Here is a 15,053-nt window from a genome sequence, read left to right as displayed (position 1 = left end):
CATAAAGGCAGTGGAGGCAAAGAAGCAGTACGAAATCGCAAGGCTGGAGTTAAGAAGAAGGATGTTGGGTTGTCGTGGACCCCTTTGGGGCCCCGTCTTAAGGGGGGGGGGGGCTGTGATGCCCCTGTAGGTCCATCAGTAGAGAGGGTGTGGCTGTTCTGTCTGTGCTGCATTGGTTCAGTGATTGCATTGATTACAGTAACTCAGGGCACCTGGGTCTGGTGTCCTTGAAGCCTCTCTGCTCCTCTCTGTTCTCGCTCTGCTTCTCCCTGCAGGCACCCCGGTTTTGTTGAGTATACTATGAGTTTCTTCAGCTGCTTTACTTTGTGCACTTCAACACTCTCACACACATACATGTCCATACAATCCTCACCCTGCATTTACATTACTGATACCACTGACATCCACACCTCATACTTTACTGGTTTTGACTTGATTTGATTTGTTTGTCCTAAATAAACATATTTTGTTAACCGTCAACATGGTGTGTCTCCTTTTTGTTGTGGCCTTTTGAGCCAGGTCATAACACGTAACCACACTTTTCCTCCAACCATAGCCAAGTGTTTGTGTTGACCCCTAATCATACCCTATAAAAGTTAAATGACCATAACCTTGATCTTCCAAAACCATAATTATACAGAAAAAAAGGGAGAATAATTAAGAAAAAACTCAAAGCAGGTGATAGAATCTTTGCCTTTTTGAACCTGGTAACACATCCTTTTTTCACCTTATCTGTAAATGAGGAAAGCTCAACGATAGTAATCTATGCATAAATGGGTCACCTTGAAAGTTTCCACTTTGGTTACTTCCTCTTTTTCTGCTAAGTCTCATGGGTCCTCGCAGCCCTTTTTTCTTTCTCTGATCCTCTGTGAATGGAGCAGGCAGGATGGGACACATGAGCAGCTCTCCAGAGATCTAACCCCGGCACTCTCAGGTGATCTGCCTCAGCGTGGCTCCGTTTACCAGCCGAGCAGCTGCCGCGGGAGCTTTGAGCCCTCTTAAAAGTCCACGTTGGGCTATGGTTACAGTGTGAAAGTGTCTGAGGCAGTGGTGGAGAGAAGGGACAGCTTAAGGCCAGGGGGTGCTGCAGACCTCCTGCTGTGAGTTCAAAGAGAGGTCCCCAGCAGCTGTGGCTCTCAAGGGAGGCTCACAACGGTGTTGGGGGCAGCGAAATTGGTGGAGGTTAGGGTCACATGGCAATTCAATCTGACTTTAAAAGCCAAGTTGCTTGTCTAGATTTCCACATTTTTGAAAGAAATATTACCCTCCTTAGATTTCACATCTGAAGGAAAACAGTTGTTTACAGTTTTCTCATGATTTCCTAAGTTGCAATGTGTTTACTTTTTCATACCGTCTTGAAATCTAAAGTCTGAACAGCTTTAAGAATGACATAAGTGCAAGGATTTGATCTGGCATTTATCAAACTTATGAAGCCGGGTAAGAAAGTTGAGGTTGGAATTGATGTATGGCTTTTTCTTTAAATGAGTACAGGCACGGAGATGCAACCTGGCAGGACTCAAGGTCAGTTAAGCAGAGGCGGGAGCAGACTGTTGATGTGGTGGATGAGAAAATGGCAACACAGCAATGTTACAACAGCCTACACTTAGGAAAGTATAGCAAATCATACAATCTTCTGTATCTTAGTTATAATGGCATTTCTCCATCACACAATATTTGCCAATTTCAGCAATAGTGAGTTGTATCAGGACCATTTACCAAGATTGATGTAGAACGTTCCTTTTATTTATTTGTTGATATTTAAGAGTATTAGTTAAATTAACCTTTTATCTAATATGGACATTTTCAATTCCATTTCCAGCCATCTTAACCATTGTTGAGTTGTTGCTAGGCATAAACAGAAGCAGGTAAACACACCTGTCCACTGTTAGTTAGATCTTGAGAACTTAAAACTGTACAAAAAAATAGTTTTGGTTTTAAGAGATTATCGACTCTTTAGCAGCGACCTGTAGGCGTCACTCTTGTTGTATCTAGATCCGTAGTTATACTTTCCGAGTATCTGAAAGTCCATTAGGCTTAACAAGATGCACATTTTGTCATAAGACGGTGTACAGAAGACTCCGGACGTTCATGTACCACCGACTTGTTGTGGGCACCAAAAGTGTAAGTGGAGCATATTTATTGCACATGCTTGGATTGTTTCCTCCAATAATGCGGAAAAACAACTTCTACGTGTTCATACAGTCTGCAGACTTATCTTTAGACTACTGAATGTTGTCTCCCTTCCCTTGTAATGAAAGAGCATTAGGAAGGGTTCCTTATTGGCCAGTGGGAACAGGGGGTGACCATTGACTATAGCAGGAAAACATATTAAAATGTCTATATGCACCTGAACATTGTTTTGCTTTTATCCCATTGCAACCATCAATCATTTTGGACATACATTTGTTTGTAATGTTAAACAAATACTAATTGTGTCAAATACATCTGTTTGCAAGTTATTATGGTTGGATTTAAAGGAGATTTTTATCAATGTGATAAAGTTGATGGAGTACCCTGATTTTTCAGGTATCAATTTACTGGATTGAACTAAAAACACACATCCATCTGGTAATTTCATTATTAGTATATCATAATTTTCCTAACCTCTGGAATAAATATGCATTTCAGACTATTTCCAAAAATAGCCGTCCAGAATTACACCTCTTCGCATCCAAGAAAAGCACTCTTTGGTAAAAAGAGCTCCTTCCATTATTGCATTTCCTGAGCTTTGATCAGTCAATGATCCAATCGTAGATCATCTGATAAAGTAGAAATGTAGTACATGTGTATCTGACTTTTCAATCACCCTGCCTATTATTGTCTCCTCTAGTTAGAATGTTCCAGTAACGTGACACTGCATAAATATTTGTCCGACATTACTGCAGGCCCTTTCAGCTGATCCAGTGGCTTCAGTTCCGGCACAATGGCCCCTTATCCCAACCAAGTAACCCTACACTCGCCTTCCTGGTCATTATTGATGGCCTAGTAAGTGTTACAGTTACAAACCAATTACTCTACCATTAATGTTAGATGAGCTGCTCTACAAGTACAGCTTGATGCTGATCAGCTTTCAACTGTTACAGGTCTTTACTTTCACTAAATGGCGCACCTTCTCCCTCTCTTGGTTGCAGTTGTTAATAAGTAGGAGGTGAGAATGACAGCTGGCAGTCTCAGCCCTATATCAGGGCGAAATTCCCTGAGTTCAAGAGGTAAAGAAGTCAAGAGGTGAGCAACATGTCCCCTCGGTGACTCTGGGAAATCTGGTGACCCAGTAAAGTGATATCACACCACCAAAGAGGAGGGGGGGTGGGGAAGGAACAGAACAGAGGTGTAGGGATCGAATGAGTCTTGCTGCCACCTCCACATGTTGGTTTCACCAGCGTATAAGGAAATGTGTGTCTTCAGGTCAGTGAAAGGTAGAACATTTAAGTGACACACACACACACACACACACACACACACACACACACACACACACACACACACACACACACACACACACACACACACACACACACACACAATGCCAGCAGGGAGAGGAGAGACAGTTCACAGATCAAGTCAACACCTTTCACATCTCCATCAACAGCTTCTGAGAGACATCTATTAACACATCCTCTCGCCAACAGTTATCTTTCCAAGAAGGGAAATGAAACTGAGTATACAGTTTCAAAGCTTATGCACTTTTGTGGGTAAATACTCAAATCTAAGTATCTTAAATGTACAAGATGTTTCCCAACACCACTTTTTTTTCACAACCTATCTTTATTACTCAGATTCTTTTTTTGTATCTATATCGTTGTAAAATCAAAGAAGGCGGCAAACAGGACAGACACATGGAAGTAATTAAAAGCGTAATGGGAGTTTTGCATCATAAACATTTAAGCATCCCCCCTTGCATTTTAAGAGCTTACCAGCCCTTGAACACACCACCACATGGACACTTTTTCTTGGACCGCTCCTACATAAGGTAATTTTGGCAATATATTCAAATAAAATAAATCGAGCTGTTTATTTTACTATTAAAAGCTAATTGCAAATGTTCTAAGACAACTGGCCCGTGCCTATTCACTAGAGCAAAACAAAGCTTTAAATAATAATTCAACTCTATACATTTTGCAACACTTGACAGCTTCTTTCTCACAAACACACCTATGTCTCCGTAGGTGGTTGTGCTGAATCCCTACCTCAGCAGCTTCGCAGAGGAACATGTCCTTAAGAATATGATAAAGAGGAAGCAGGCATTTCCTCTTCAGGAGGGATGTTTTCCGTTGCATGTCCTGTCTGATTAGTGAGAACCGTGCCTCTTCCCCTGAACTGCACCGCGAGACGATCCATTACCACACATTTACAGAAAAAGGTTTCATGTTATACTGCATGTTGGAAGACGCTCTCCGTGGCATTGAGACAAAAAGTGACTCTATAATTCATAACTCTTGGGCGTGCTTGCATTATGCTGTCATAAGGAATTGATATGCCTAAACAACATAGTATAGTCTCTCAAATATAAAAAAAAATAAAAGTATGGTTTGATGAAAATATCTGAAAATCATCATCATATGCTTTCAAAATAAAATAAAAAAAATAGTATATTTTTTTGAAAAAACATCAAAGTATAGTATGTCAAAGATAAGTCGTATTATAGTTTGTCGAAAACGTTAGACAAAACCAAATAGTATAGTATGTCAAAAACGGTCATAGTATCCAAATTATCAGAAAAAACAACATGGTATAGATTGTCGAAAGTATCAGTAAAACGTTGGTTTGCAGAATTACCTATACGTAAACATTGAGCAATTTAAATGAGGGTAATGTTCCTTAAACAAGAAAAACAAATGGTTAAAATTACATTTTCCCAAGTCTCAAAACCAAAACAAACTTCAGGAACACTGACCATCATTATTGTAAAGAATTGTTGCATGATGAGTCACGGCCCAGACTGTAGAGGAACTTTGGGAAGGAGCCGCTCTGTTAGGGGAAATCAGGAGATGGACTTGTCCTCTGGAGTCCGTCTGGAGGCTGTTGAGAAGGAGATGCATTATCTGAGTGTCCAGCGAAAGTGGGGGGAGAGTGGTTTGCTGAAGTTTATGGAGATTTATGGCTTCTTCTCCAGGCCTTAATTGCCTCCTCCTCTGTGGGTAGTCCTGGGAGGCCTGCGGTGAGCAGAGACCAGCACCAGGGCTCCTGCAGGTGGGCCCACCAGAACGCTGCTCACTGAGACTTGTTATGGAGACAAATGGTGTCACGGAGCGCCCCAAAAGCAGACGACAAACAAAGGGGAGGAAAATAAAAAGCGGAGAGACGGACAGCTGGTCAATGAAAGGGCTCAGGACTTCAACTTGGCCTTCGGAGACACACAAAAAAGAGTTATGGCAGTCTTGGCTTTACTTGCGCCAATTAAATATATATCATGAAAGTGCTGTGATAAAATTGTGACAGAAAGAAACATTTAACCTTGAACTGAGAATGTTGAATTCAAGTCCAAATCCGAAAATGGGTCTTTGCCAATGACATTGACATTTATTTCACAAAAGAGAACTGACCTAGAAGGCAGCATAAAACCTTTGCTATGACAATAATGCCAACAAATAATCTAGTTTAGATGCATTTACAGAAATGTAAGTTTTACTCTGACTGTTTCTTGTTCTACATGAGTATTTTGACATTGTCTTTAACAGTATTTAGCTGAACAATTGTTATCTTAAGCAATTTTGGACCAGATCTGGTCATGAAGCAGGTTTTTAAATCCACATTTTAGTTAATAATGCAACAACAAACACGTATTTGTGTTACTGACATACCATGGATAGAGGGGCCAATGCTTCGGACGCTTTCAATTCTTTCTTAGCTCACTTGTTTATTGACATCCCCACTGCGTAGCAGGAGCACATTTTATAGGTTCAATCAATAAGATAATGACATTCACCTGGTTTCACCCCGTGAGTCAATGCCAAGCACACAGCTTCAAAGAGCATGCTGCTGTTGATACATCTTTATTTTTCAGGTAGGAATCAGGTTGTGGGTGTTCCATCTTGTCAACACAATGTTGTTATTATTTCCTTACGTAAATATTGTAGATAAAAAAAATCATTAATTATATTCATCTTTATTTTTGTATGTCCTCTGGCAAACAGGACTTTTACAGAACAACGTTCCCATACACTTGTGATTTCTCTACACTTACAGTAAAGGATTGCGCTTCTATGAATCGATTTTCAATCGATAAAATAGTTAGTCATAGTTTCAAACATGTGGTTAATGTCGTAAATTGAAACCCAAAAAACCAGAAAGAAACGTCTTGGTTAGATTTTGTAAAAGGACATGGTTCCGCCTACGATGAGAATATTTGTGATGTTATTGACATTACGATAAATTAGTGTTGACCTTTGGTTGAGCTAATGTCACGAAACCTTAATTTTAGTATTAAAAACCTGGTGAAAGTCTTCTATTTGAATGACCCAACTGTCCAGCCCAATCTTCTTTTTATTGGTTCTTGCACAGGTTTGTTAAGAACCATCTTTTGATTAATCCAAATTCAACATAACCAGAGAAAATAAGCTTTTGTAGAAACCTTCTACTCTCCGAATTATTTCTACTGGAACTACTTTTTTATGAGACCAGGATAAGGGTTGTAACCAATGTTTATCTCATAATTACCTCAATGATCACATCTAAAAGCACCATATCTTAGGAACTAGTAGAGGAAGAAAGAACACTCACTTGTCAGAGCTATGTTGCGTGGGGTGTCGGGACTGTTGGGAAGGACAGGCTCATGTGTATTGCAGGGGAACACGTTGTGAGTGACTGGCTCTGGGATGAGCCTGAGAGGCAGTGAGAGCACTAATGACTGCGCAAAGTCTGGACACTCAAACCATGAATATTGGATATGAACCAGGCCCGGACTGGCCATCGAGAGGACCGGGAGGTTTCCCGATGGCCTGGCCTGTTAAGTGGCCTGCTGGCCTGAGGATTTTTTTTTTATGTATATATTGTGAACGCAACGCTGCGCAAATGTGGGTCTGACTCTGCCTCACAGAGGGTGACTGGCTGTCTACATGATGTGGCCTGCCGACATGGCCACTTTCATACAGATCCAACCCAGTCTCACGGCATTTCGTGTTCACCAACACGATTTTTAATCTATTGATTCGTGTTCACCATCACGATTTGCCCCTTTTTTTCGTGTTGTACAGCACGATTTTAAAAGCAATGTATTTCTACTGGTAACGTGTTTCGTGCCTGCAGGCTGCAGCACGTCTTTTTCTCCGGTCGGGTCGTGGAAGACCGGAAGCTGTGTGGTTCATAAAAACATGTTCTTACTCAATATCAAGCCACAATTATTGCTTTTATTTTAAATCTTATAATTTCGGACTTTTCTTGCCGTCTGTGAGGAAAATAAATGGGGCTCAGAGCCTCAGGATACTGAAATCTGTATTTTTAAATATTTCTTTCCTTCTAATTTGTTATTCTTTTCAAAATAACACACTGTTATTTAGTCACCAATAACACACAATTATCCTTGCTTTTATTTATTGGTTTAATTCCATAATCTCGGTCTTTTTTGGTGTCCGTCAGGAACTGAATTTCAAAATAAAAATAACCGGAAACAGACGTAGGCCTATAAGGGACATTTCGAGCATCATTGCGATTGTCAACATTTCTGAGTTTAGGATGGCCGAAGACACTACACTACCCATAATCCCCAGCTATCGTTTAGGACTACAGTCCTTACGCAGAGCGTCAAACAGCTGTGTGAAATGGAACGAAACCACGCCAGATTATCCAAAACTGGAATCGAACACCCCCCCAGAACTACACATGCTGGCTATTGTGTTTCGCAAAATGTTCTATGGGACGTCTCTACTGAACGTTTTCGTTTTTCCCACAATTAGAAGTTGCCATTATTAAACACATTGGTGTTATCAAATGTAAAACATATAATTAATAAATGGGTGAAAATTACTTGTGTCCATAATGCGCAGCATTAATATATACCCACATGACAGCTCATTGCTACTTTGTAATTCTACTCCACGACAATTCAGAGGTTAACCTGGTATTTTTACTCCACTGCATTTATTTGAGTTACTTTGCAGATTCTGATTAATGATGTGAAATATAAACAACCCTTAAATCAGACTTTAGTTACACCTGAGTAAAATTCAGGTAAGGTGATTGTCAAGTGCCAACAATCAGGAGAGATATTTGATAGTTGGTGCTTGAGAAGACTAAACATGTATCTGCAATTGACATGAATGGAAACAAGTAATAAAGTATATTCATTACTCGTTAATTAAAGACTGTATATTATGGCTATTTTGCACATCCCTTTCAAGATTTTCAAAGGTTTATTGACATATCATACACAACTACGGTGTAGTTATGCAATGAATGAAAAACTTGGGTCACAGGTTCCTCAACATTGCATTACAAGACATCTATCAATATGTGTGTACCTCCACCATTAAACTGTCATATTCTGCACATTTCTTATTCTATCTACATACATAAGAGTATAATTAATGTGTATAATATCAGTTAAAATAAGTGCTTCAACATAGTTAACATTGCAGGAAAGCAATATATTAGACGTTAATTACTTTGTCAGGCTTAATATTTAATATTTAATGTTTAAATAAAGGTTAATCCGTTTTTCTGTTTTGCACCTCCTCCTATTAATATCTTTGTACATCCTGCACTAAACTGTTTTATTGTAGAGATCACTTATAGTATCTTCTTGATTTTTTATATTCTATATTTCTATATTTATACTTTCCCCCTATGAAAGTATGTACTCTTAATATTTTTTTAATCAAATATAACACATAAAAACAATAATTCAATAACGTGCTTTAACCACTAGGAGGTGCACACAAGGTGCACACAGCCATAATAACTTTGTATTATTAGTGTGTATGTACAACATCTGAAGATGTATAGTTTTATGCATGCTTTCACATCATTTTACAGCATATTGCTATACTATTTTAGACTCAGTATTTACATTCTTACATTCAAAGAAAATCAGTAATATCTTTAAAAACTACAGTCCTTTTCTATCAGCTGTGCACCGTTATGGTGTAAATATAACCTATCTATGAATTAGATCAAATGTAAAAGTCAGCCGAATTAGTGTTGATACTGCAAGGAGACGTATTGTGTGAAGAGAAATTGAAGATGTTGTTTAATTGTTGATATATTTATGATCCACGTCAAGTATTCAGTTTCGGTGCCATTTCTTCCAGTTTTTCCAAAGGTCTTCTCATCAGGGCTCTCTAAATAAAGAACTACGGCAGATCTGTAATATGTAATGCAGCCGAACCGTGTATTACAATGCCGTTATGTGATGACTTTCAAAAATAAAAGCAATAACTGTGGCTTGATATTGAGTAAGAACATGTTTTTATGAACCACACAGCTTCCGGTCTTCCACGACCAGACCGGAGAAAAAGACGTGCTGCAGCCTGCAGGCACGAAACACGTTACCAGTAGAAATACATTGCTTTTAAAATCGTGCTGTGCAACACGAAAAAAAGGGGCAAATTGTGATGGTGAACACGAATCAATAGATTAAAAATCGTGTTGGTGAACACGAAATGCCGTGAGACTGGGTTGACAGATCATACTAATGCCCTTGATTGGTCTCTGTGTGTCATTCAAGCTCGGGAGGGTGTGTAGTGTATGTGTGGCGCGAGCGAGTGAGATAAAGCGCGCGCACCGGTTACATGTATTGTTGTTGTTAGCATCTGGTGCTAGCTGCGCTAACGGATATCAGGAGCTTTTTCAACAACAAGGTGGTTGGAGAGTCCTCTCCAGTCAGACTGAGAGACTAATAACTACAACTCAGGTGAGGTAAAGGACTCTCTGAGTGTTTAGATAGTTAACTTAGTCTAAGTTATCTCTGTGGGTCTCAAACGGTTTGGTCACCATTTATGTAAACACATATTTCCATTTGAGGGGGGAGTGATTAGTAAAATATGCATGAATAATAAAAAAAAAAACGTTAACTAGGTGAAAAAAGGCAATATAAACTATTAAAACTTGTTGAGAGCTAAAACTAGTCTTTGCTTCTGCCTCAAAGAGGAGCAGGGGCAGAGGAGGGAGACAGGTGAGGCTGGTTCAGGAGCACACACACTCACAACTATAAATGAACCAAAAACAAATAAATAAACAAGTTTCAATGTTTTTTCATATTGGATATGGTATGTTATTGGTTATGGCCATGTTTTTATGATTTTATGATTATTTAAATGTATACAGTTATGTTTCATATGGGTGTAGTCTCTTTATTTACCCCTCAAAATGCACCAGATTGATGCATTTAAAAAAACAAATCTTACCGGGGGGGGCATGCCCCCGGACCCCCCTATAGGATTTGAGGTCCACCCCCACTTAAAATATGTTCACATAGGTTCCTAAATAGATTTGCAAATTTTTTAAAATAGTAACCCATGTCCATATGTTTATTTTTGGGTAGTAGATTTAGAGGGCTATCACTACGGGCAGCAACGCTGTAAAAATTGACAAATAAATCCAGCAAAATGGCACAAAAAACTGGTAGTGGCCTGGCTGGGTGTATAATTCCCGGCCTGACTTATTGTCCCAGTCCGGCCCTGATATGAACTGTATAGGAGCTGAAGGAGTAGATAGCACTTCTCCGCGCCGTTCCTATGAGCTTGCTTTAAAAGAAGGAACACTCAAAACAACCAGGACGAGGGTTAAACAAAAATCTGTTTTAATCATAAAAGGTAATAATGCAATACAATATAATACATTACCATACCATATAAAGCCATATCATATCATATCCGTAATGTAAAAGAGTAGGCCTACTCCTGCCCTGATTCACGCGCTACAAGACCCTCTGGTCTGAGCAGCGCGTGGAGAGAGAGAGAACAACAAGCTGAACAAGCTATCAATACCAACACAAACAGGAAGGGGTGGAGTTTCATTTGGGAGATACCAAAAAACGCTGTCTCACAGGGAATCAGCGCGGGCCAGCAGAGTACCAAACAGTTTTTAGTTTGAAGTAAAACACATTCTTATTATGTAGCTTATCACACAATAGTCCATATGTTTTCCCTCTATGAAAGGCACAGGTGTTGGGAAGGCCTGCAGGATGCGCATCATTATATCTGGGGAAAATGTCCCTCGCAATTTGCAAAGCCTATCAATGGTTTAACCAAGAAAAACACTCAAAGGGGTAATCTTTTCACTCAAAACAGAACTCACAAGTAATTCTGCATCTTCCCTCTTCAAAAATAGCCTAAAAACACCCTTTTGATAAACGGGTAAAAGTCAAAGAAAAAGACTATTGCGCTAATCTACTTTTAAGAAAAAGGGAACATTGTTTCAGGAATCTATAAAAAACCTCTCTATATTTAAGAGGAAAAATGTACTTTTTGTTCCTTCAACTATTAACACACAGGAATGTATAAACCCACACATATATTAGGGATAGCATGATGCAATACACCTCCTATATATGGGTGACATTAAAATGAATATACCAAAAATATGCTGCCTCACTTCTTCTGTACAATACCTTACATCAATTTTCCACAGAGCACATTTAAAACCAGCCACACCAGGCCCTTACTGTTTCCTGTCAAGCTGAGGCTGCTGTTCAATTAACTGAGCTTACCTGAAAAACACAGGGGGCATCTGTTGTCATAGCCCGGGAGTGAAGTACGAGAAACACTGGAAAATGGTGACTGTGTCATTAGCAAGTAAGAGAAAAAAGAACTGCAATGCCCAAAGAACTGAATAAATACTCCTAATAGCCAATTAAGTAAAGTACTTACCTGCAGATCTACCAATATTTACCTTCGTTTTAGTGTCAATAACCATGTGTTTTTGTAATGATTGCCATCTTTTAACATTATTACTTTCAATCAGCTTTGTTCCACTGCCCACCTGCCCATTAAAGCCTCGGCCCTGTTGAAAAATTCAGTAGAGTAGTCATTAGAAGATTAACCTCTGCCATTTTGTCATTATTGTGCAAAAACTCTCATACCAGGTACCAGGCAACAGACCACAATAACAAATGAAATAGCCATCTGGTGACTTTATTCCATATGCTCCAAGCTGGTGGAAAGGACTCGTGCTACTCCATTATTCTGTGGACTGGCTATCTTAGATCATCATCTCAGGCCAATTTCGTAAATGACTCACCAGCTGCAGGAAAGCACTCTTAATCGTTCCTGACTAAAAATAGATATGGATGAGAAAATGCATTAACATTAGTTTTAGAATCATGTCTCTCTTCTCTTTCCCCTAAAAAACATGCTTGTACCGATTGTACCTCAATCCTATTTGTTATGGTGATCTAAAATGATATGGCACTCAAGTTCGTTCAATTTCGACCTACACTAATTGCATCTTTGGAGTTCTACATTGATTTAATCAAATTGCAATCACAACACAATCATTTGTTATAAGAGTTAGGGTTTATAACATTTTACCAAATCAGAAACTTGTCTTAAATCTAAATTGGAAAGACTGATATTTGAAGAATTAAACTCAGCGAGGACCTCCACCAAGGCTATTTCCATATGGGAAAAATAAAGTGCATGTAGGCCATGACATTTGGCTACACCCTTTTACCAAGTTATAAGAAAATCAGACGAGCAGTTTCTCTGTAACCTTGCTAACAAACACACAAACAAACCAACCACTCGAACAAAATTCCCATACTTGACAGAAGTACTTCACCTGAGATGTTGTTATGAAAAATTCATTTGGAAGAGATGCAGCACAAAACAAATAATTGCAAATATCGAGACCCAAGAAAAAAACGAAGGACTCGTAGATGCCATTGGAATTGAGCATGATTCGTCTAATTGAAATAAATAGTGCAAACTTGTTAGAGATCCAAAAAAGTCCTTGAAGGAGGTGGATGGAGGTGTTGTTTAAATGTTGGACTTGGGAGACCACAGACTATATCCTGTTCCCTACCACTACTCAATTATGGTTTCTTCTAACAACGACCGTGGCTGTTCCCTCACCTTAACCAACACAGTTATTTCTTAACCAAAACCACAATATTTCCTCAAACCTCAGAGATGATTTGTTTTAGCCCAAACCACGATAATGTCCTTCGGCATCCAAGTTGTTTTTGTGTCTTGTGATAGGAACAACGTGTATCATAGCGATTTAAAAAAAATAAAAATTTCAAGATCCTGTTTGATAAAAGAACAACATGACTCTCTCTTTAGGCCAAAAATAGACATTTAAATGTTTACAAAAAAATCCAGATGACGTTTCTGTGAAGGTACCTCGGTTTCTTTCAGTTTCAAAAATTGACAAATCCAGATGTTTTATTAACTAGACATATCCTATTTCTGATGAGATCCCATAACTGCTGTGTCTAAACTCTACTTTTTCAGACCTCTAAAACCAAAAAAGAGTAAACAGCAGTGCGTTGCTATGAATCAGGGCCTCTCTTAATGCAGTAATGTATACAACAGCCCGAGGTTGCCAGCGGCTCCACTCTGCCTGACCCAGTTGCTGGGAACTGGAGCTCCGAGGCTCTGCAGTCCCCGCGGTGAGGAACCCCCCTGCCTTCCCCCCATTCCTCCGTCTAATGAAGACCAGAGGAGAGGATATCAGGCCCTCAATCAGCCGCAAGTCCACTTCACATGTGTTTTGATGAATCTCCGCTCATGTGCCGAAACCCTGCAAGCTCAGGGGATTGCGCCGCCGAGCGTTATCAGCATTCCTCAGAGGACATAGTCAACAAAACCACATGGGCTATCGCTGACAGCCAACGCCTTGACACAGACAAGCAACACCTCAGTATTTGATCATGTGATATTCCGAGGAGCCCGGGGGGGCGGAATGTTTATGCGATCTCGATCACATGCTGTAATTTGTAGTGAAGCCTGTTGAACACTCAGCTGAGCAGTGGAGTTAACTCAAGGCCTTTTTGATTCGGGGGGGTTTACATGTGATTGACAGCAGGGATTTCTGGAGGAAAAAGTGCAATGTGAGGCTGAGGGGGGTCACTTTGCAAACAGATATCGAAACCAACCAAATTCTACATTATAATATTATTTGTTTGTTATTTAGCACATGTGCCAACAATTTCTCATGTTCCAGTTTCTCAGATGGGACAATTGTATCCTTTTCTCTTTTTAAACTGTCATTGTGAATTGAATACATTTGGGAGTTTTACATATTAAAGGTCCCATGTCATGCTTTTCCGGTTATTACCCGTCCCCTTGTTTGTTATTAAGGATTCTATGCATGTAAACGGTCTGCAGAGTAAAAAAAACTCAAAGTACACCCTGTAGCGAGTAAAACTCTAACACAGAAAATACCTGTTTTTTACCTATGCTGCCCCAAAACGCCTCGTTGGAGATTTCTCTTTTTCCATTTCTCTTTTTCCATTTGTTGCTTCCAGGAACCAAAATGGACCAATCCGCGGAGCTCCTCACACACCAGGAGGGGTGGGGACCTTTAGCATACATTTTCAACTAACTAGACCCTCCAGAAAAACGCGGGCTAAAATCCTTGATTATGCGGGCTAAAATCCTTGATTATGCGATCAAACATGCAGGGTTTTATGTGATTTTATGCGGTGAAATTGCGGGAAGTTGCGAAATATGCGGAAAGTTGCGAAATATGCGGAAAAAATAACTATTGGGCTGTCTTATTTATTTATTCTCTCTCACACACAACCTGCCACTAACGTTAAACCCCTTTACTATTCAATTAAACACATTCAATGTTTATTTATTGTGAAAGCAATTGGGCTATTTTAATCACACTCTCTCTCTCTCTCTCACACACACACACACACACACACACTTCTCCGCCTCATTCTGTTTTCATTTACTCGTTCGTTATCTGACCAGCTTCAATCTTGTAGGCTACTCACTTCGTTTCTTGTAGCCCTCGAAAGGGTTTTGGAGGTCGATGCCTCGGTGAACGTGAGTTGTTTGGCTTTCTTGTCCGCAGCAGCAGAAAGCATTTTCGAATGTTTGAATGAATCAAAATGGGTCGTCACCGTCGATGTTCTCTTATGCTCCAACACAGTTGCACGGGGTGCA

The sequence above is a fragment of the Pseudochaenichthys georgianus genome, chromosome 12, assembly GCF_902827115.2.
Source record: "Pseudochaenichthys georgianus chromosome 12, fPseGeo1.2, whole genome shotgun sequence".
Lineage (NCBI taxonomy): Eukaryota > Metazoa > Chordata > Actinopteri > Perciformes > Channichthyidae > Pseudochaenichthys > Pseudochaenichthys georgianus.
This window is presented reverse-complemented; position numbering follows the sequence as displayed.